Source organism: Erpetoichthys calabaricus, chromosome 10 (assembly GCF_900747795.2).
Source record: "Erpetoichthys calabaricus chromosome 10, fErpCal1.3, whole genome shotgun sequence".
In the NCBI taxonomy this organism is placed as follows: domain Eukaryota; kingdom Metazoa; phylum Chordata; class Cladistia; order Polypteriformes; family Polypteridae; genus Erpetoichthys; species Erpetoichthys calabaricus.
The window spans coordinates 9,685,389-9,709,388 of NC_041403.2; the positions used below are offsets into that span (position 1 = coordinate 9,685,389).

Sequence of the window (24,000 nt, forward strand, 5' to 3'; positions counted from 1 at the left end):
GATACAAATTTTTCTTATATCGCAACACCGGTTTAAATAGCCTAAACAACGTTCGGAACGTGGCGCAGTGGGAAACTGTTTAAGGGGGGACCCTTTTCACTGCTACACCGCTAAACACGCATGCAACGGAGTACATGCGTTAGTGGAGGTATTGAACGGTGAAAATGGACAGAGAACATTCCGAAACTAAAGCTGTAGAAGACGATAAAGATAAACGTGATGACACAGAACTTTTGCCAAAAAAAGGCCGTGTCTGTTGTCTGGAGATACTTTGGTTTTAAAAGGTCGGATGTGGACCAAATAACTATTAACTGCAAATGCTGTCAAGCTAAAGTTGTCGCCGGAGGCGGTAACACGAGCAATCTGCTGCACCACCTTAGCCGCAAACATGCTTTGGAGTACCATGACTGTATGGAACTAAGATTGGCACCCACCACATCCTCAGGTAAAACTGAAAAAGTTAAAGGACACTCGAGACAGACGTCACTTGTAGATGCATTTGCTAGAGGTACTGCCTACGACAAAAAAAGCAAGCGGTGGATCGAGATAACCAATGCCGTTACAGTCCATATAGCTAACGTGTCAGTGGACAGAGATTGTTAACATTAACAGAAAGTGTAGTTGGTTTACAAAAAATATTTACTATTTATTCCTTTTCTAAGACATTTTCAGTGCAATACAACTTTGACAAGCACCCCTGGATATTGTACTAAGTCTAAATGCCTCTTTGGATGGTTAAAAATATGTTGTCAAAATGATAGTTCAAGTTGTTTGCAAAATTTGTTCAATAAAAAGGTTCTATATTTTGATGGCAACTGTTGTGCAATGTGATTCCTTCTCTTCATTAGTGCCACCCCCTTGAAAACTATCACTTTATGGGCCATGCAAACCTGTATTAATACTTTTGTGCACATTAAAATGTTTTTTTGTACAATGTACAATTCTCATGACAGTGGAATAGGTTATTCTTAGCCAGTCTACTGCAGTAATTGCAATGGAAAATGTGGTTAACATCCACTCATGCATGGGAAAAAAATACTGGTATAATTTTGAAAAACCTGTGAAAAAAGGTATAATTTTGAAAAATACCGTGATATAGAATTTTGGTCATAGCGCCCAGCACTAATTTTGTGACATTTTAACATTTCATTGAACTACCTCAGTATCAGCATTTGTTTTCATCAACTTATAAAAACTGTTGATTTAAACCTTCTTACTTTTTATTGCTTACAGAATTTACTCTTTTACTTTTTACAAAAAATTGCACTGTGTCAAGATTTTGCATGTAATGACTTTTTAGTTTCTATTTTTTATTTTCATCAATGTCTACATTTTAATGCATATATAATTGCAATTTATTTCAGTAAAATTTTTATTGCATTACATTACATGTTGTATTGGGTATTGAAAATTGAATCGTATTTCAATATTTTTCCTTAGTGCCATATCAAAGGTTGAAATTTTGGTATTGTGATGACCCTATTATCTTAATCATAACTGTATCTGAGGATTCAAGTATTCATGGAGGGCCACAACAACTTCCAAACCAAATCTATTATAAAAAACAGGTGAAGGGTTAGGCAAGCGAATTGTAGATGACGCATGGAAAGAGGAGTTGAAAAAAAATGTATTTGTTTCCCATTGAATCACCATTTAAGAGGGGTTTCAGAGGAGCGGCCACGTGTCCTTGGGGTGCACTCAGCCCCCTCTTCACAACGGCACCTACTGCTGGCTTTTGGTGAAGGGTTAGGCAAGCGAATTGCAGATGACGCATGGAAAGAGGAGTTGAAAAAAAAAACTATTTGTTTCCCATTGAATCACCGTTTAAGAGGGGTTTCGGAGTAGCGCCCGCTGACATAGGGTGAAGCCCCCTAGTAAAACTATTAAACAAGCCACGCACAGGACACAAATTTATAAAAAAAAAAAATTGTAATCCTTTAAGGGTAATTGTAACCCAAATGACACACAAAACAATCATGGCTTCTCATAGCTTTCTTTTTAAATCCAGTGCTTCATCTTCTTGCTTCCAGCAAGCCCTAAAGTGAAAAGCCAAAGCTGCCTAGTAATCCAGAGGCTTCTGGGAAGTGAAGTCCTTTTCATGCAGCACTGCTACAATGAATTTAAACAAAAAAAAAAAAAAATCAACTTCCTATCACAATGTTTCTGCACTGTAAAAATACATCAGTATAAATCTCACCAATGACTGATAATGATTAATCTACAGGAACAGAAACTCCTAGCAAGCAATTAACCTCATCTGGTACATCAAATTTTTTTTTGTCTTGTTGATTTAAATTGTTTGTGTGTAACTTTTAGGAGCGTGAAGTTGCATTTTTAATTTATTTTTTGTAAAATGGACATAATTATGTAAATTTATAAACCTATAAAAAGGGGTCTCTCTTTGAACTGCCTTTCCCAAGGTTTCTTCCATTTTTCCCTACAAGGTTTTTTTTTGGGGAGGGTTTTCCTTGTCTTCTTAGAGAGTCAAGGCTGGGGGGCTGTCAAGAGGCAGGGCCTGTTAAAGCCCATTGCGGCACTTCTTGTGTGATTTTGGGCTATACAAAAATAAATTGTATTGTATTGTATTGTAAAAGCATCTATTAATTATGAATCTAAATCTTTTTTTACATAACAATAAATATCTTGTTTAATCGCTGTTAAAAACTGTACACTAGTTGTATTAGCTAACATGCTAAACATTTAAATGCAAGAACCAGAATATTTGAGAATTTCAGTTTTAGTGGGTGGAATCACACATAACTCCCATGAATATGGAACGGCCAAAATCAATTTTTATTGTTTAAAATAACTATGACATCTTCACATGAATATGTCATAGTTATTTTAAACAATAAAAATTGATTTTGGCCGTTCCATATTCATGGGAGTTATGTGTGATTCCACCATGTGAAGATGTCATAGTTATTTTAAACAATAAAAATTGATTTTGGCCGTTCCATATTCATGGGAGTTATGTGTGATTCCACCTACTAAAACTGAAATTCTCAAATATTCTCAAATATTCAAATATTCTCAAATATTCATCAGAACACTACAAAGATGCGAGCAACTCTGACTAGAGGCAACACAAGTTTGAAAAACATGGTTAACCAACCTTTACAAAATTACGTGGCTTATTACTGTTCAAATAACACAAATGAAAAGTGGTCCATCGTTTCATTTTTATTTAAATTTATCAGCTAAAATGACTCTTACACAGATTCAATTTGTTTTTAATATCTCTCTATTATAAAAGAAAATCTCGAGACAAGACTACTGCCAAGAGATTTTTTCAAGTCACGCACTCCTCTCAACCATTTTCAACCACAACCCACAGTCCTCTCACCTCTCATTTGTGTGAATGCTTTTGACAGACACAGTTCCTGTGCTCTCAGCTCTTATAAATTTTGACGTTTTCCTAACTTTAAGTTCCCAATAAAAGAAGACTTATTACGTCCAAATTTTATTGAAGAATTTCATCCCGAAGGAGTATCAACAGAAGAAATGAGTACACGGGCAATCCAAGTACCGAGAAACGATGAAGTCAAATGAATTAACATGAAAATTGTCGATCAGTTACACAGCAATGGCGTGTAAAATTTTAACAGGCAATAATGTAGTACATCTTCCACAGATAACATAAGATACCAAAGGAGATCTTGATATGCTATTTGTATTAAAACATTTACAGTTATCCGTTAGAATAGCTTTTGCTATGACAATTAACAAATCACAGGGACAAACATTCGAAAAACTCAGTTTATTTATTAAAGAGAAAGAAACGAAATTCATTCACAGGCAGTTATACGTTGCGTTGTCACGATGCAAGTCCAAACACGGAATCAAAATTCAATGCAATATTGACGAAAAGTTAATTCAAAAAATGGTTTTTACTAAAGTTTTACAGTAAAAGTGTAAGTTTAAAATGTATTTGCATGTTATTTGCAAAGCCAAACAGAATGAAAACACAATGTAATTAACACCTCTAACGCAACATGAAAAAATTTTCTTTCAATTTATCATGTTTTACTATTTTTTACTATGGTTAATTACTTGCTGTAATGTAAAATAGTTAGTTCTATTATGCATATGTAACAATTCTCATGAAAATTACAATCTGTTTAAATTGTGCATCTGCTTCCCCACACACAAGCGGCAAATCTGCCAAGTGGCTAGCGCATAGCGCCCGCACAGGGGGTTGACAAGCGAAGCAAGTAGTTCATTTAAAACCTCAACAACAAACCAATAACACTGACATTACATTCCATGTTAGGAACCAAAGACTATTTACATTTGCCAATTTAAAAAAAGACTAGAACTTCCAAAAGCATTTTCCAGTAGTTTTCAGTTATCGCCTTTATTTCTAGCTAGTCAGAGGCAGTTGGAGGCACGCTACTGTAAAGGGCAGTCATTTCAACCAACATACCCAGTGACTCACTCCAACTAATCTACAACTTGTCCTGAGAAAATCAAACCGGTCTGATTTTGTCCTTAGTCATAGGAGTGTGCTCTGTGTGCGTGAAACCTGATAAGCAATGAATGCTCAGCCATAAGTATAATGGACATAAAAAAGCAGTGAAGAATAATGAATGCCAGTGTTTTGAACCACACAAACAGAAGAAAAGCTGGTCTGTCTGATGTTTCATGTTATTATATTCCAGAACAGAATGGAAAAAAGAAAACAGGGACATGATTGCAGCTGAACTTGCCATATCAGTTTACCGTTTGTACAGCACAGGCTCTACCTGGCAGCATGCTATTGGTTATCAGAAAACTGAGCAAGCACAACTGTGCAGGAAAGTCATCATACAGTCCCTAAATTTACCTAGCAATTTGCAGTTGTGTAAACTGACACCGTACAGTGACTAGCTCAGCAACTGCAGTCAGCAAGTCTGGCATGTATGTTCTTTCCAAATACTTTTAAAGAGTTAAATTAACTATTCTAATGATAAAGTTAACACCAGTGAATTTCATGTGTAAATTTATAACAAATAGATATTTTAATCAAGGGAGACGTATTCAAATGCAACATAGGCTAATTTTCATTTGAGAAAAAAAAAATTAAAAAGCTAGAAAAGAGGGTGGACCAATGAAAAAAGCGATGGTGTCTAAGACTACCAGGGCCTTATACTGGCACCATTCCTAGTATATTATAGTACAGTACAGTACAGTGCAGGGGTTCACAAGTTCAGTCCTGGTTTACCACTGTGGCTACAGGATTTCATTCCAGCCAGTTTTACAAATAAGTGGGTCATTCTTATGTCTCATCAATCTAATTGCTTAGTTGGCCTTCTACCTTTTCTTATTCTGCACTCAGAAAATTGTTTTAGGTATGGTTATTTGCATTTGGAAGAAATTCAAAAATCTGTTTTCTTTGTCATAGCTTCAAACACAACTTTCTTTTATCATTTTTAATTCATCGTATTTCTATGGTGTTTGCTCCCTAAATTGTATCCAAATACTGACAATTAGTGAGGAGCAGTGAAGACACAGGTGCAAATGGCACTGAATGTTAAAGCAAAGTCACTACTTCAATGTTACATCCAGGCTTAACTAAGTGGTCCTTACACCGAGTCCTGTGGACTACTTTAACCGCAGGTGCTCATCCCAACCAACTTCTGCTTTTAACTGGACTCCTGCCTTTATTAAAAAAGCCGAAACTTCCCAGGTTCTCTTTTGCTTTGTGTCAATCCATAAATTACAAAATGGATTTGCTAAATTTGTAGGGAAAAGAAGCAAGCATTCATTATTGATATTTTTCTTGCTTTTTAAGATTTTGCTCTTTTATTTTCTCATAATATAATAATACAGTGATCCCTCGCTATATCGCGCTTCGTCTTTCGCGGCTTCACTCCATCGCGGATTTTAAATGTAAGCATATGTGAATATATATCGCGGATTTTTCACTGCTTCGCGGATGTCTGCGGTCTACAGTACGTTTGCTTCCTCAGTTGATTTGCCCATTTGAATTCAAACAAGGGACGCATTTGAATTGAAACAAGGGACACTATTGGCGGATGGCTGAGAAGCTACCCAATCAGAGCACGTGGTTAAGTTCCTGTGTGCTGCTGATTGGCTCAGCGACGGAGTGCTGCATTCAGGTACAGAGGGCGATAAAAACTGTAAATGTCGATAAATGTGACTGTTACGTTACAGGCAGACCCTCTTTGCTTGGAGAACTGCTAGAGTCGTTGCGTGTGCACGAGTAGTGCAGAGTAAACATTGTCTAGAATGGCAGCGACATCGGGCAAGAGAACGAAGTGAATGCACAAAGCAACATACTCCGCGTATATTATTTATTTTTTGTGTATCGTTGCCAAAGCAGACTGACTTATCAAACTCTGATTTTGATGCAAACAATCTGGAAATCGAAAATGAAAGACAGGTAACTGCATCAGCTGATTGTACTGCTGAACACGATCATGTAGGTAACGGTAGCATTTTAACATTCGCCATGGGTAGACTACACAGATGTACAGTAGATCCGTGGCTACTGGGCTTCATCAAACGACATGGCGAGTTAGCAGACACTGCGGATACCAGCCACTCCAGTACTTCAAGCTGCTTTTTTTTCTCAGAAAGTGCCTTTCAGCTTATGAGTGATGAGACAAACAAGAATGTAATAAGTATGTGAATGTACGCACTGTAGAGGCTCATGGAACATAAAATAGAGTAACATTTGTCATAATTAAGTATTTGATGCTGATTTATGTGTGAAACTATTGCTTGCTTTTTGGAAAAATATTCAGGCCCGGGACAAAAGGAAAAACTAACATAATTAGCCCTAAAAGAGTTAATCATCAGTATTTGGATAAAATTAAGGGAGTAGACTTCACAGGAAAACATAAATTTAAAAGAATATGGTATTAAAAATTTAATATTTAAAGATGTGGCAAAAAATGCTATGTGTTTAATACATTTTTTACATGTAAATATAGTAACACAAATTTCTAAATGCAAAATATAAGAAAAAGACTAATCAATTAGATCATTTACAAGTAAGACTGAACCATTTATTTGTCAAACTGATGGAAATAAAACAAAATGCAGCCACAGTGGTACCCCAGGACTGAACTAGGGATTTCCTAGCATTGTGCAGTATAGTTTACTAGTGTATGGTATATATATATAGTTTTTTTTATTCTTGTCTTATGGCTTTGTGTTAGGCAATGTTATTTATTTTTTGTGTATTTGTTGCACCACAGTCCTGGGGAATGTTATTTCATGCCACTGTATGTTGCAAAACTGACTGGTTGGTACAACAATAAAGCCACTTGACTTAACATATCCAATAACCAGAAGTCGTGTAATGTGATATCAGATTAAATAAATAATACGCTGACACTACCAGAAGTGACTGTGACAGATCGTTCCACAGGGTGTTTTAATGGGTTAAATTATTTATTGATTTTACAGGTTTTAATGCACTTTCTGAGTAAATTAGTTAATTACAGTGGAAGTGGTTTGTAATTAACTAGAAACAGTAGGGGATGCCACAGCATATAACAGGACTGGGTAAGTGCTAAAGAGCGAGAAAAGCATAAAGTACGCTCTCTGTGCTACACAGAGCATGTAAGTTTGCATTATATTAATAAATATTGACAAATGAAAAACACGTCAGCTAATTGTCTTTTTTCCAATTTTCAATTTATCAAGACATTTTTGAGATTTTGGAGTGTTTAGCTGTTCTAGTGGGGTGGGGGCTACTCCTAAATACTGACATACAGACATGTCCTTTCTTAGCGGGTACCTACTGACCTAGAGGTATCATCCTACCAAATTTCAGCTTTTTATCTAAACAGGAAATAGTGTTTTTGTTATTGAGTGAGTTCAGTCAGCTTTGCATTTTATATAAATTACCGTATATACTCGCATTTGCAAGTCAGGTCTTGAAACCCGAAAAAAATCGATCATAAAATCAGACCCCAACTTATACGCCAGTTCAAAAATGCGACACTTAATTTTTTTTTTTACATCTTCTTGCCTCCAATCTCGCACCAGTCTCTCAGACACAACGAATTTTATTGCAGCAGTGCAGTTACCAATTTCTTTCACCACTTCAATGACTTTTAATTTAAAAGCAGCTTCATATTTTCTTCTGATCGAACGCTCCATCGTAGATAAGGGATGCTCTTATGATAAAGGTGTATGAGATACAAAAAACACAAAACAGTGCAAAAGTCACTTCGGAATAGTTCGGGTATTACCGTGTGGTCACGCAGGCACAATGCATAGAAAGAAAAGGCTGTGTGCTCCATGGTTACTCTTTCAGGTGGGAGTTAGTATATCGTAATCTCTTGGATCAATAGCGCATGTTTCCGCATTTGACTTATATGACCAACATTATAAAATACCGGAAATTATACGCTAAAATCAAGCCCTGACTTATCCGCGGGAGAACCTAAACATGAGTATATACGGTATGCACTCCTGGAGACACTGTTTAATGGCACAATTTTACAGATTTATTTATGTATCTTAAATGCACTTTTTACCTTCTCGTATACGAAGTATAGGAAAAGTATTGTAATCGTCGAAAGATTTGATGTCGAGATTTTGATGAATCTGGACGTTTTCAACCTCCCTGACTTTCTCGTATATGAAGTATAGGAATCCTCCAAAAATTCCATTTCAATATTTTGATGAATCTTGATGTTTTAGACCTCCACCATTTTTGAAATGATGTCTGTGTGTGTGTGTATGTAATCACGATAAATTGAGTACACAACGTAGATTTCTATCAACTTTTGGGCCATTTTTGCTAACCGGAAATGGCACTTTACCTTTTATTCATGCAACTGCAGAGCAAGATTTATTCAACTTTACTTTTAATAATTGTACAATATATTATTAATTTGATTTGTTGTTGATGGTAACACAAAGTTCTGTGAAGTGCCTTGAGCATGGGAAAGGCGCTAAATAAAATGTACCCAAGGATTCTCCGAAGAGAGACAGTACCGAATGATTCCAATCTTCGTCTCAGGTCACTGGATAGCGTCCATGTCTCGCAACCATAGACCAAGACAGGAAACACCAGGACTCTGAAGACTTGGACCTTCGTCCTTTTGCATAGTTATCAAGAGCACCACACACCCCTTTCCAGAGACCTCATGACCCCCACATGCTCTCCCAATCCATCTACTGACTTCATAGGAAGAATCACTGAGGTATGTACTCCACATCATCAAGTTTGCAGATGATACGACGGTGCTGGGACTGATAAGCAGGGATGATGAAACAGCATACATGAGGTGGAACGGCTGTCTGCATGGTGTGAAGACAACAATCTATCTCTCAATGTCAACAAGACAAAAGACATAATCGTGGACTTCAGAAAATCACATCCTGCCCACATCCCACTCAGCATCAACAGTTTAGATGTGGAGACTGTTAGGAGTACCAAGTTCCTCGGTGTGCACATAATTGAGGAACTTACGTGGACACATAACACCTCATCACTAATCAAGAAAGCCCAGCAGAGACTACACTTCCTGAGGTGGCTGAAGCGAGCAAGTCTTCCCCCCTTCCATCCTCACCATGTTCTACAGAGGCACCATTGAGAGTGTTCTGACCAGCTGCATCACTGTCTGGTATGGCAACTGCAACATATCCGACCGCAAAGGATAGTTAAGAGAGCAGAGAACATTATTGGGGTGCCTCTCCCTTCATTACAGGTCATATTTTACAAACGCAGTGTCCGCAAGGTCTGCAGCATTGTGCAGGACCCCTTACACTCCTCAGATGGACTTTTCACACTTCTGCCATCCAAGAGAAGATACTGCAGCATCAAAGCCAGATCTGCCAGGCTGCAGGAGAGTTTTTACCCCCAAGCTGTTAGACTCCTTAACACCAGGCTGCCCCCTGGGACCTTCCACACGGCCTCAACCACCTCTGAAAACAGAACTTTTATACATGCGAACCACTGTCCTGCAAAGACGAGTGTGCATGTAGAAAAGAACTGAAAATCTCATACTGACATTTAAGTATTTTGACACTCGTTATCCTTCTGCTGTGAAACATTCTGACCTGTCATTGTTTACACGTCTTAAACAACTATTATCATACACTGATCATTTCTGGATTATCTATCTATAATAATAAAAGGCAAAGCCCTCACTGACTGACTGACTGACTCACTGACTCACTCATCACTAATTCTCCAACTTCCCGTGTAGGTGGAAGGCTGAAATTTGGCAGGCTCATTCCTTACAGCTTACTTACAAAAGTTAGGCAGGTTTCATTTCGAAATTCAAAGCGTAATGGTCATAACTGGAACATATTTTTTGTCCATACACTGTAATGGAGGAGGCGGAGTCACGTATCGCGTCATCACGCCTCCTACGTAATCACGTGAACTAAAAACAAGGAAGACATTTACAGCACGAGTCACACGCGGGAACGAAGGTAAATGACGTTAATTTTTGACTGTCTTTTAATACTGTGTAAGCATACATATTAACACATGTGCAATTAAACGTGTGCATTTACGGGGTGATTTCTCAGGCTTAAAACCTCACCTTTTATCAAACGCGGGAAGAAAGGTAACTGACGTTGTTCACTGTCTTTTCATACTGTGTAACCATACCTTTTAACACATGTCCAATTAAACGTGTGCATTTACGGGGTGATTTCTCAGGCTTAAAAGCTCGCCTTTTACTAAAAAGGTAAATGCAAAACTATTTTCAATCAGTTTATTGAAACGCTCCCGTTAAGGATTGCAATAACATATTCGCGAGATAAAAGAACGAAGTAGGGGGAAATGGAGGAACAGCCGCAAACAGCGAACAGCAAATAATTAATTAAACAATTGAGAACGGAGCGAGTTAAGCATACAAGCATGTTCATAAGGGAAACAAAGCACGGTGTAAAACGTAAGTTTAAATTAAGTTTATAGAAACGCTCCCGCTGCGGATTGTAATAACATATTCGCGAGATAAAAGTTTAATGAGAAGACACGAGGTATAAACGACAGTTTGCATCACTTTGTAACAGAGTTAAAATTGCTGTAGCGAGAAACTTTTAACTGCCGGGTCTTAGCTAACATTAAATAAACCCGTGGACATCGCAACATCACACAAGAGAGTGGCTCACGTGAAGTGACTGAACGCAGCAGGAGTGATCACTTGCATTAATCAAACCTGTTCAAAAAACACATTACACAATTGATAAGGTAGGAAAAGAATATGAAACAAGGCACGGTATAAACCGTCACTTTAAGTTTATAGAAACGCTGCCGTTTGCAATACCATATTCGCCCCTGCGAAGCGCGGTGATTTTGCTATATATATTAAACTATTTCAACCATTGTATGATCTGCTTCTCGCAACTGAAAGAGGGCACCGTGGCAGAAGTTAGCCGACTTGCTCACCAACCACAAGCGTTACCTGGTAGGTAACCACCCATACAATCAGATTGTGAATCAGACTACGAATGCCTGCAATGTAATTACCCCGATCTACATGCTGTCAAATGAACGAACCTCACGCCGTGGCACAACGTTAGGGGCTTCGCCTCTACGTCCGAGGATCGATTCCCGTAAGGGAGTGCAGTAACTCTGTACTCCTGATGAGCACACAATTACGGCGAAACACGTGTCGCATACTATGCTTCTTCAAAGCACGGTGTAAACAGTAAGTTTAAATTGAGTTTATAGAAACGCTCCCGCTGCCCTTTGCAATACCATATTAGATGACTTTGTAACAGAGTTAAAATTGCTGGAGCGATAAATTTTTAACTGCCGGGTCATGTCGCGTGTTCTTGGGTAGGTACACCAAAAAATTTATACATTTATGCATGTAATGGGCAAACAAAAAATGTACTATACCCGAAAGCACTACAGTAGTACTCAATGTATCTTTACTTCTTAAATGTTAATGTTTTACTGTTTAATAATTTATACGATTCTTATATGTTATTCAGATTCTTTTATCAAAATACCAGTAACAGCGCACTCCACGATAACGTGGAGTGAATACACTTGACATGACCATTCATAGTATTTATCCTCTTTCTCTGTACGTTTACCATTCGTTTGCTCAGAGGTTGATGCGCTTGCTGCTTAATGAGCAGCTCTTCACCCTAGCGTCCCGCTGCTTCTCTTCTTTCGTCGGCATCTTTTCCCGTTAAAACTGATTTCTTTTAAAACTTAGTATGTTTTCTTTAATTTTTCAGTTAAGCTGGCACTTAAGTCTTCAATCTGCCTCAACAATGACTAGCGGAGGTGGTAGACAATGAAAACGTCAGCCGTACGCATCCGCCACGCACGCACTGGTGCGCGCAGCTGTGAGTTGATTCTACAATTAAATAAAATAAAGATAAAAAGAGTAATAACTTGCACCACCGCTATTCAATTACACTTGCCTAACGCCTCTCCTAAGGGGAAATACTGTGGGATCTGGACATCCGTCAAAGCAGCAATCACAAGCCCGATTACAAAGCGGCAAGCTGTGATTTGTCGTCTCCCTCCCATGTAACAATCACAGCCCGTGTTGCAACGCACTATGTATGTATATGTATATATGTGTATGTGTCTGTATATGTATGTGTGTATATATATATATATATATATATATATATATATATACATATGTGTTCATATGTGTGGGAAAGTGAATAGTAGACGTGACGTAGCATCTGTGTACCAAACTTCAAGTCAATAGGTGAAACGGTTTGCGAGCTACAGCTCATTTAAAATCCTGGACAGACAAACTAATAGCCACGGTACTGTTTTATAGAAGAACATTTTAATGTTTAATAATTTATATTTATATGCAATGTGCTTCTTATATATTACTTCATATTCTCAAATGATAATGATGTTAATGTTGTTTATATTGATTTCTATGTTATTGTAAGTGCTCTTTATTTGTGGAAAAATAAATTTGGCAATTTAACTTATTTTATACATACATTTTATTTTTTTCTCTTGCACTCACTGAGCGAATCCACTGGCTAATCAGCTATATATATATATATATATATATATATATATATATATATATATATATATATGTATGTGTATATATATATATGTGTGTGTATATATATATATATATATAGATAGATATATATAGATAGATATATGTGTATGTATGTAGATATACAAATATGTATATATATATATGTATATATGTTTATATATATGTAGATATACAAATATGTATATGTATATATATGTATATATGTGTATATATATGTAGATATACAAATATGTATATGTATATATATGTATATGTGTCTGCATGTGTGTGTATATATATATATATATATATATATATATATATATATATATATATATGTATGTGTATATATATATGTTGATATATGTATATATATGTGGATGTGTATATGTATATATTTATGTATATACAGTATGTTTATGCATATATATGTTTACATAACCTCTTTAACACACTACTTCTCCGCTGCGAAGCGCGGGTATTTTGCTAGTTATTTATTATATTGCATATCTTACACATCAATATTGCTGTTACTTCTTTGTCCTCTCTTTGCAAAATGTCTTGTCTTGTTTGTGTTTTAATTTTAAATTTTTAAATTTAAATCTTAATTCTATTTTTTATTTATTATTTGCATGTCATGTTGTTAACACTGTGGACCCTGAGCTTTGCAATTTCGTCTATCTGTATACTTGTATATGGCTGAGATGACAATAAAGTTCACTTTGACTTTGATATAAAAATATAATTATTATCTTGCAGTTTACACCTCAAATATCCATTCCCATATCGGAGTACATGAGAAAGTCTAGGGGAGACCACTCCCAATTTTTCACTTGAAAGTCGAGTCAGCCTTCTCACTTGTTACTTGGTCTATAAGATGTCCCAACAGGGGTAGCTGCCCATGGCTGCGAATATTTGTAACAAATATTTGATTCTACTTGAACAATGGAATTAATTTTCTAATGTCTTTACTTGGGCGGCGGCATGGCGGCGCAGTGGGTAGTGCTTCTGCCTCGCAGTTAGGAGACCTGGGTTAGCTTCCCGGGTCCTCCCTGCGTGGAGTTTGCATGTTCTCCTCGTGTCTGCGTGGGTTTCCTCCGGGTACTCCGGTTTTCTCCCACAGTCCAAAGATATGCAGGTTAGGTGCATTGGTGATTCTAAATTGTCCCTAGTGTGTGCTTGATGGGTGTGTGTGTGCCGTGCGGTGGGCTGGCGCCCTGCCCGGAGTTTGTTTCCCGCCTTGCGCCCTGTGTTGGCTGGGATTGGCACCAGCAGACCCCGTGACCCTGTAGTTAGGATATAACGGGTTGGATAATGGATGGATGGATGTCTTTACTTTGGCAGTTTTATGGTTCATCGTGAAGATGTATTTGTACGGTGCATGCTATAGTAAAATTACCTACCTAAGAACAGGGTTGAAAAACATACTCAAATAACGCTGTCTTGTGCAGCAAGAATGTAATTACTATTAGCTTTTTTAAACCGTAGGTCAGAAAAATCGGAAATACTGCACGTTTCATATTACAAATATGTAAACATCCAACTCGTTCTGTCTTCTGTAATTACCTGGCCTTATTGTGACAGCTGCGTTAAAAAACTGAGGAGGGGTTTAATTATGTCACAGCCCACCATAGGCAGGGAAATGAATCGTTCGCACGTGACACGCTAAGATCGTTGCACATTAGTTTACACTCCGTCAACCGCGACTCTAATGAGGTAAGATAAACACGATGAGCACTGGGAAGAAGAGGCGCTTTAAGATACAGCAGGCAGAATGCCAAGTTCAAGGATAGGGGTCTCCATCGCTCGATGGTGTTAAGGACACTTGCACGAGCGGATGGCTGCCTTCGGACAGCTCGCGTGCACGTAAAATGCGTGCGGCTGGCAGCTGGTGACTTAACGCGTATGTGTTTGTAAACAACACGAGTCGCAGGCAGCTGGCCGTGGCCACTTTACTAAAGCCGAGCAGACATCCCCAGCGTTACAGCCTTGGATGGAAATGTGAAATTCGCCTGAGGTTACCTACAGATGCCCTGATGGTTTGATAAGCAGGGCGTTTAGCATTAAAGCTGGGGCGACAGACAGACGCACGCACCGTCGTAAACACACAACAAATCCCCTGCGCTACCGTTTACCCTGGCCTGCACCGAACGTACAGTTCATCTGCGGGTAAAATGTAAAACAAATACCTATAATTACTATGAAATAAATACGAGGGCTTCGTCAGACACAGCCCCCGCACTAAACGTTTTGCTTTTCCCCTAGCGAATTCTTGAAAACTCGCCTAAAAAAAGTGGTTTGCCTGATCCGGCTACTACGGCGGAGCGTCTCTCGTTTTACCTTTTTAGTATGCGTCCCTCGCGTCCTTCTTGGCTGATAAGTTTCTAGCGCTGACCACGACCACCGCCTCCTCCTCCTACACGATTCAAACGTCCTCCATCTTTCCGCCTTGTTTGTGTATTTCCAAGGCCCTCACACAAACAGCAACAGCCAGCGACGCCATGTCAAGCTGCTCGCGCGCGGCATTGTGGGTAGCGTCGCGGGACAAAAGCCGAGCGCCACACAGCCGCCCGCCGCTGCGCGGGGATCGAGTCTCCAGTGTCCCGTTACACCGCTGCAGAGAGAGAGAGAGAGAAAGAAAAAAAGATCCGGGATCTTGCCGTTCATACATTTTTATGATTTAACACATGACAACAACAAGAAGAGAACATCGAAGTTTAGAAGGCTCGCTGAAGGTGCTTAGGAATACCTTTACAAATTATAAGATCGGGAAGATGGGTTGTAAGATAAGTAAGAAAACTGAACAGTGCAGGTATCGAAGTAACGTTACTAATTATAGGAAGATCGGGAGGATTGAGTGTAAAATAAATAAGTAAACTGTGCTGTTCACAAAATGAAGTAACCTTACTAATTATAAGAGGTTCGGGAGGACGGATAGTTAAATATTGTAGGAAAACGTCAGTGCCGATACTAAAGTAACGCTACTAATTATAAGATCCGGAGGATGAAGTGTAACATAAATAAGAAAGCTGTACAGTGCAGATACGTAAGTAACGTGACTAATTATTAGAAGATCGGGGTGAGGGATTTTAAAATAAATGAGAAAACCAAAGTGCAAATACTGAAGTGACGCTACTAATTATAATAAGATCCGGCGGATGGATTGTAAAATAAATAAGAAAGCTGTGCAGTTACTGAAGTAACGTTACTAAGTATAAGAATATCGTAATGAGGGATTGTAAAATAAATAAGAATGCCACAGTGCAAATACTGCTGTAACGCAACTAATTATAAGAAGATCGGGAAGTTGGAGGGTAAATAAGTGAAAAAAAATTGCGTTACAGATACTGAAGTAACGTTACTAAGTATAAGAAGATCTGGAGAAAGCTGCATAAAATAAAGAAGAAAAGCGTCTAATGCAGATACTTCTATTAATCAGTGGACTCCACCTTTGAGAGGTTTGCACGTTCTCTCTGTGCTCATGTGGATTTTGTTCATACATCCAAATGTCAAAAGCAGGGGTGTCCAACTCTGGTCCTGGTGGGCCGCGGTTGCTGCAGGTTTTCATACTAACCATCTTCCTAATTAGTGAGGCGATTTTGCTGCTGATTAACTTGTTTTGCCTTAGTTTTAATTGATGTGACTCAGACTGCTTAGTTGTTTTTTTTACTTAATGAGCAGCCAAATAATAATGAGACACAAAACAAACCTCCACATGACCAGCTGACCTGAAAATAAAGAAAGGTGAAGGTCTCTGTCATGTTGGTCTGCTCAGGTCACCAAAACATCTTGACGGTGGTCTTAGAAAAAACTGAAAATCAACAGTATGCTGTGGCAGAATGAGAGCAGCAACAAGTCCTCATATTCAATAATGGCTTCAATTAACAGCAAAAATTGGAAGATAGATAGATAGATAGATACTTTATTAATCCCAAGGGGAAATTCACATACTCCAGCAGCAGCAAACTGATACAAAACAATATTAAATTAAAGAGTAATAAAAATGCAGGTAAAAACAGACAATAAATTTGAATAACATTAACGTTTACACACCCAAAGGGTGGAATTGAAGAGTCACATAGTTTCGGGGAGGAACGATCTCCTCAGGGTGTCAGTGGAGCTGGACGGTGACAGCAGCCTGTCGCTGAAGCTGCTCCTCTGTCTGGAGATGATCCTGTTCAGTGGACTCAGTGGATTCTCCATGATTGACAGGAGTCTGCTCAGCGCCCGTCGCTCTGCCACAGATGTCAAACTGTCCAGCTCCGTGCCTACAATAGAGCCTGCCTTCCTCACCAGTTTGTCCAGGCGTGAGGCGTCCTTCTTCTTAATGCTGCCTCCCCAGCACACCACTGCGTAGAAGAGGGCGCTCGCCACAACCGTCTGATAGAACATCTGCAGCATCTTATTGCAGATGTTGAAGGACGCCAGTCTTCTAAGGAAGTATAGTCGGCTCTGTCCTTTCTTGCACAGAGCATCAGTATTGGCAGTCCAGTCTAATTTATCATCCAGCTGCACTCCCAGGTATTTATAGGTGTGCACCCTCTGCATATATATGAATATATAGCAAAATTAGGTGGGGGGGGGTCGCAACACATATACAGGAGCACCAAAACGCCGTCAGAAGGAAGGACTCACGATCACTGATTTATATGCACACAATTTCAACCGGACATACATTTAACTGGGACAATGTACTGTACAAGTAAGATTTAAGGCCAGTACTAAAAGTGCCAGAGAGCTGGTTGAATCTTGGCTATCAAATGAAAATGCCATTAACAGACATTTGGATATGAACCCAGCATATGCAAACTTAAGAAGAAGAACATCCTCATAATAAATAAAAGTTTATGACCAACACCCTCCTAACCCCACCTCATTATCCCCAAGCCCTACCCCCACACATAATTTTGCTGTATATTGTCTTTGATTCTTGTATGCCTAATCTTGATCAGTCACAATATTAATACCTGCCTAATACTGTGTAGGTCCCCCTTGTGCTGCCAAAACATCTCTGACCTATCAAGGTGTAAACTTCAGAAGGCCTCCATACTACAGGTGTCCTGTGATATCTGCACTTTCTGCAGGTCAATGACGCTCACACACATGATGTAAAGGAAAGTGTGATTTATCAGACCAGGAATCTTCTTCCATTAATCCATGGGCCAATTCTGATGCTCACATGCCCATTGTAGGCACTTTAGGTGATGGACAGGAGTCAGCATTGTCACTCTGACTGGTCTGCAGCTATGCAAGCCACGATGCACTGTGTGTTCTCACACTTTTCTCTCATGGCTAGTGTTAAATCTTTCAACAATTTGCACTTCATTAGCTCTTCTGTGGGGTCAGACCAGGTGGGCTAGCCTTCACTCTCCACACACGCCACTGAGACTTGAGTGCCCATGACCCTGCCACTGGTTGTCTTTTCTTGGACCACACGCACTAACCACTGCATACTGGGAGAACTGCACAAGACCTGCTGTTTTGGTAATGATGTGACTCACTCGTCTAGTCATCACAATTTGGTCCTTGTCAAAGTCGCTCAATTCCTTACACTTGCCCATTTTCCCTGCTTGCAACATATCACATTCAAGAATGTACTGTTAGCGTACTGCCTAATATATGTCACCCTTTGACAGGTGTAACAACATAATCAATGTTATTCACTTCACCCATCAGTGGTTTTAATGTTGAGGCTGATCGGTGTATGTGTGTGTATATACAACTCTGGAGTCTTTTTTATGAATTCTTGAGCACTGTCTGTAAAAGGGTTGCACATTCTCCCTCTGCTCATAATGGTTTATTTCACACATCCATGTCTCATGGCAACACTTAAAGTGTCAGTGTCTGCATAAGTGCTCTGAAATGAACCAGTAGCAATATGAGCTTTTGAGGTTGGCATTTGCTCCATCCTCAAAATAGACTACAAAAGGAATGGATGGATTGAGGTACTGTACTGCGAACACAGGGTGTCAACTTCTTCAGTTTTTGGATATGTAATACCAGGCCACCATGTATTCTCTTTTAAGAGAGTGGCAAACTGTAAAATAATATGGATATTTTATAAAAAATTTGAAATACCACTACATCATCTTGCATAAGTATTATAACATCTGCCCGTCCATTTACTAAAATGTGCCTAACTTTAGGTTTTCACTGAATTCAAAACTGCTTTTATTCTTGATATTAACACAATTCGCAAGGTGACCAGGAATCAGAAGAACAGAATTTCTGCTTTTCTTTCATTGTGTTTTATTACACATACAGTGTCCTAACAATATTTAATCCCTGCCTGATTTTTAAAAATGATTTCATCTTTTTCATATTAAATGTTATAAAATTCTACTTCTGCGGTGGGTTGGCACCCTGCCCGGGATTGGTTTCTGCATTGTGCCCTGTGTTGGCTGGGATTGGCTCCAGCAGACCCCCGTGACCCTGTGTTCGGATTCAGCGGGTTGGAAAATGGATGGATGGATGGAAAATTCTACTTACTTTATTCTTATATGGTGATCTTCACTGAAGGGAGGATCAGGGCCTAAAAATTTAAATTTATCTATCTATCTATCTATCTATCTATCTATCTATCTATCTATCTATCTATCTATCTATCTATCTATCTATTGTGGTACCCGGCGGGGGTTCATGCCCGGCCGGGATGCCCATGAGGAGCAGAGGAGGGTTTGTGCCTCCTCCAGGACACGAGGGGGCGTCATCCCTGGTTGCTTTGGGGACTTGGACTTGGAAGCTCTAACCTGTAGGGGCCCGTGGTCACCGCCAGGGGGCGCCCCGATGCCTTGGGAGCCCTGGACCTCAGTACTTCCACCACACCCGGAAGTGCTGGGGGGAAGAGTATTGGGGACACCCGGAGGACTTCCGGATACGCCGACAGAGCTTCCGCCACATAGGGGTGTGGCTACGGAAGCCCTCAGGATGCACCTGGAGTCCTTCCGGGGTGAATAAAAGGGGCTGCCTCCCTCCAGTCATGGGCAAGAGTCGGGTGGAAGAGGACGAAGCTTGGTGGAAAGGAGTGGAGGCGGACCAGAGACTAAGAAGGCATTGTGAGTGTGGCCAAGGACTTAAGGGGTGATTGGTGCTGAGGCACTGAGATTGTGCACTTCTACTGTAAATATTATGTACAATAAACGTGTGTGTGGTGAAACCAACATGTCTACCTGTCTGTGTCCAGGCTGTTCCCCACACTATCTATCTATCTATCATATAGTACCTTTTTATCTATCTATCTATCTATCTATCTATCTATCTATCTATCTATCTATCTATCTATCTATCTATCTATCTATCTATCTATCTATCTACTGGGGACTTGCAATGGAGGATTCTACATGGAGCAGTAGCCACCAATTCCTTCTTAAAAACCATTGGCGCTAGCACAACAGATCAGTATCCATTTTGCCTTCAGAAAGAAACAATTTATAATTTATTTCTGTATTGTACCAGATTACAACCACTGCTGCATTTCCTTGCTTTATTGTTGATGGATTGTATTTAATGAACTCATTTATATTTTTGGAATGTGTCAAGAATTTGTAAAAGGGAATGTTTACTTTGCAGTTTTTTGTTGGGCCAGGCCAAGATGGCAACTTTAAAAACAAGAAGAAATAGAGATAAAAATCTGAAAACCACTGATGCTCTGTTAATGTTTAAGGTCCTCCTTCAAAGGAGATTGAAGATTGAATTTGCATATTTTAAACTAATTAATCAATTAGATATATTTAGAGAAATCTGGGCTGTAAATGATGTTTTATGTTCCACGGAAAATGAATGTCTAGTACTAAAGTATGAGTAGACAAACTTGGTTTTTAAATGTTGTTGAATTTTGGTTGTTAATTTGACTGCAATAATGTAATTTATTATGCAATTTATTAATTGTTAACAAATATCTATTTAAAAATTTAAAAATATCTATCTATCTATTATATAGTGCCTTTCACTTCTATCTATCTATCTATCTATCTATCTATCTATCTATCTATCTATCTATCTATCTATCTATCTATCTATCTATCTATCTATCTATCTAGGGACACATATGTGATCCCCATATATTGTGGAAAGAGGGAAAAAAACAACAAGTGCTCTTATTCAGGCCTTTTCCGACTGGAATCCTAGACAAGACTGAGGTGAGGTGGGATAGGTGCTGGTTATATGGGATCCAGGCAGGAAGAGGAGGGTCCAAGACAGCTTATGGTGAAAGTGATGTCAAAGGTGGTACGGGTCTCAGCTTTGCATTCTGCAGACAGAGGAGAAGAAAATGTATTAAGCAATAGCACCAACCCATGGTCCAGAGGTGAATTACCATTACCAGATCCCTTCAGTTGTCCCTGGAACAGACGTGAATATATACTGTATGTGTGGCAGCAGCCGGATTTAAGAAATCTTCTGGGGCCACATCGCACACTTCCGTGCCATAATGAAATTATTTTTGTCCAGCTGGCCAATTCATCCGTCATTCCTCTTGGGCCTCATGCTCCTCCCTGGCCGGGATGCCCGTCCTTAACACCACACCAGCCATTTGTTGTGTTTGTTTGGCCCAGTCTGAGGTTTGGGGCATTTCTGGAGCGGGTTTTCATTAAGAATATCTCAGCACTTTTCTCCATTCGGCCTTCCCTCAACGCTGTTTGGTCTCCCATTCCCTGTTGATGAAAAACACCCACACAGCATGATACTGTATCAGCATACTTGACCATTAGAATGGTGTTGCTCAGGTGATGGGCAGTGCCTGGTTTGCTCCAGACATGATGCTTGTCTTGGTTTCATCAGACCAGAGAACCTTTACAGACTCTGTATAGATGGTGTGATATACCAGCGGCCATACAGCTCCCCAAACCTGGACACAGACAGGCACAGAGACACAAGTGCAAAACGACACACTGTTTATTTCTTTGTGGGGCAGCTCTATTTCCCATTCCCCACTTCACAGCACAGTACACAGTTAGTCACAGCCATAATGCTCAGTCCCTTCTTCCTTCTTTCTCCTTCCTTCTCTCTTTTTCTGCCGCCTCCACTCCTCTCCCAGTAAGCTACTGTATGTCATCCTCCTCTCGACTCTGGCTCTTTTATAGTGCACTCGGAAGTGCCCCAGGTGCTCTCCGAGCCAGAAGTGCTGCAGTCCAAGGCTCCGGAACTGTCTAGGCGCCCCCTGGTGGTGGCCCCAGCAGGGTTGAGCTTCTAAGCTCCAAACCGAGTAGCATCCACTTGCAGAGCCACAGCACCATATGTCACTGCCGTTTCAGGGCTGACTTCATAAAATTACTTTTGGAAGATTTCGTCAGGTCTCAGCAAAGCCCGGAAAGTAACGTCAGGTCAAGGACCCTTTCAAAAATTAAGTGATAAAAATGAGAAGGAAAAACAGTACATCAAACCAAATAGTACGCATCATTGTGAAGTTCGGAGGGTTTCTGCCATCACATCGTGTCATACATCAAACTAAACAATACGGATCATTTCTGTGAAATACACTATTAACATTTACGTTGTGTTCGGGTCTGTGGGAACCATTTAACATGTCGACAAAATTAAAATCATTAAGATTTGTGTAAGATGGCAATCTAACAGGAAATTGTCTGCGTGCAAAAGTAAAAGGCAAATTTGAATCTTATGGAGTCAGAGATATTGATATACGGTAACGGTGACTCTTATTCTTTCTCTCCGTCAGACAAAGAGAAGAAAAATAAATATGCGCTGATGGATTCCAAAGATGGCTGCCGAAAACGTCACATCAGTTTTGCTGACATGCTGGCCTCACTTGTGTTATTAGCAGCTAAGCGAGTTTTTTGTTTCCTCGGAGGCGGAGCCCTTAGCCCAGCTCCGCGTCTCACTTCCGGGCCGGACAGACACACACACTTCAACATGTAGACATTTACATATAAGACTAGCTGTATAAGCCCATGCTGTAAAAAGAATCGATTGAAATCGTCAGAAAAAAAATTGAAATGTAGAGATGTCAGGTAATTGAAAGGAACTACTCTGGGCATCTCTCTCCTAGAAGGATTCATGTTGCTGACATGCTTGCATCATTTGTGCATTAGCAGCTAAGCGACTATCTTTCTTCGGAGGTTACCTTTTGCCGATGTGCCCACCTCACTTCTGTATTAGCCACTAAGCGAGTGACTCTTCAGAGGTTTCGCTTTGCCGACGTGCTCGCCTCGCTTGTGTATCCTCGGAGGTGGAGCCCTTACCCTGATTCCATCTCTCACTTCCAGGCCGGACAGACACACACACTTCCACGCGTAGACATTTATATATAAGTCTAGCTGTGTAAGCCTGTGCTGTAAAAAGCCCGGACTCCTAGAAACAATTGAAATCGTCAGAAAAAAAAACTGAAATTTAGAGATGTCAGGTAATTGAAAGGAACTACTCTGGGCATCTCTCTACTAGGAGGTTTCATTTTGCCGATGTCCTCGCATCATTTGTGCATTAGCGGCGGGAGGAAAAGTAAAAGGGAAACCGTTTTGCCGATGTTAACGGCTAAGCAACTTTGTCTTTCTTCTGAGGTTTCGTTTTGCTGACGTTCTGGACCCGCTTGTGTTATTAGCGGCTAAGCGAGTTTTCTGTGTCCTCGGATGCGGAGGCCTTACCCCGACTCCACCTCTCACTTCCGGGCCAGACAGACAGACAGACACACTTCCACATGTAGACGTTGTCACACACGTGCACTTAGGAGGCAGTCAATAAGCTCAACGGTGAGTGAAATATCGTGAGATGAAGGGTTGATATACGGTAACGGTGCCTCTCTCTCTTTCTATCCGTCAGACAAAAATAAGAAAAATAAATATGCGCTGATGGATTCCAAAGATGGCCGCCGAAAACGTCACGTCCGTCAAAACTAAATGACGTCTCTTCTAGCCTCTTCACATGACATCAATTCCGGCTCCTCCTGATGAAACCGTTACCAGTTCCACATCACGTCCGGTACGCCTTTGATGATGTCGCATCCATCCCACAGTTTTGACGTCATCTCCTGCCAACTCACTTCCCATCTCCATTTTGTTTTTGTCCGTATATAAATGCCATGTTTACATGT

General features: G+C 39.8%; 2 protein-coding genes and 1 long non-coding RNA gene across 7 annotated transcripts in view; 1 reads left to right on the forward strand and 2 right to left on the reverse strand.

Annotated features, from left to right (window-relative positions):
• tut4 (terminal uridylyl transferase 4) overlaps positions 1-15,503 on the reverse strand; it is a 124,021-nt gene extending 108,518 nt beyond the window's left edge. For 3 of the 5 annotated variants that reach the window (XM_028810862.2, XM_051932698.1, XM_028810861.2), the window contains exon 1: positions 15,300-15,500. The gene's annotated coding sequence lies outside the window, so the exon portion shown is untranslated. Of the gene's footprint in view, positions 1-15,299 lie in introns of all 5 variants that reach the window. The other 2 variants (XM_051932699.1, XM_028810863.2) reach the window with 2 other exon arrangements.
• Positions 1-24,000, reverse strand: part of LOC127529390 (uncharacterized) — a 706,297-nt gene that overhangs the window by 525,160 nt on the left and 157,137 nt on the right. The window lies entirely within an intron of this gene.
• mpl (MPL proto-oncogene, thrombopoietin receptor) overlaps positions 1-24,000 on the forward strand; it is a 522,581-nt gene that overhangs the window by 328,245 nt on the left and 170,336 nt on the right. The window lies entirely within an intron of this gene.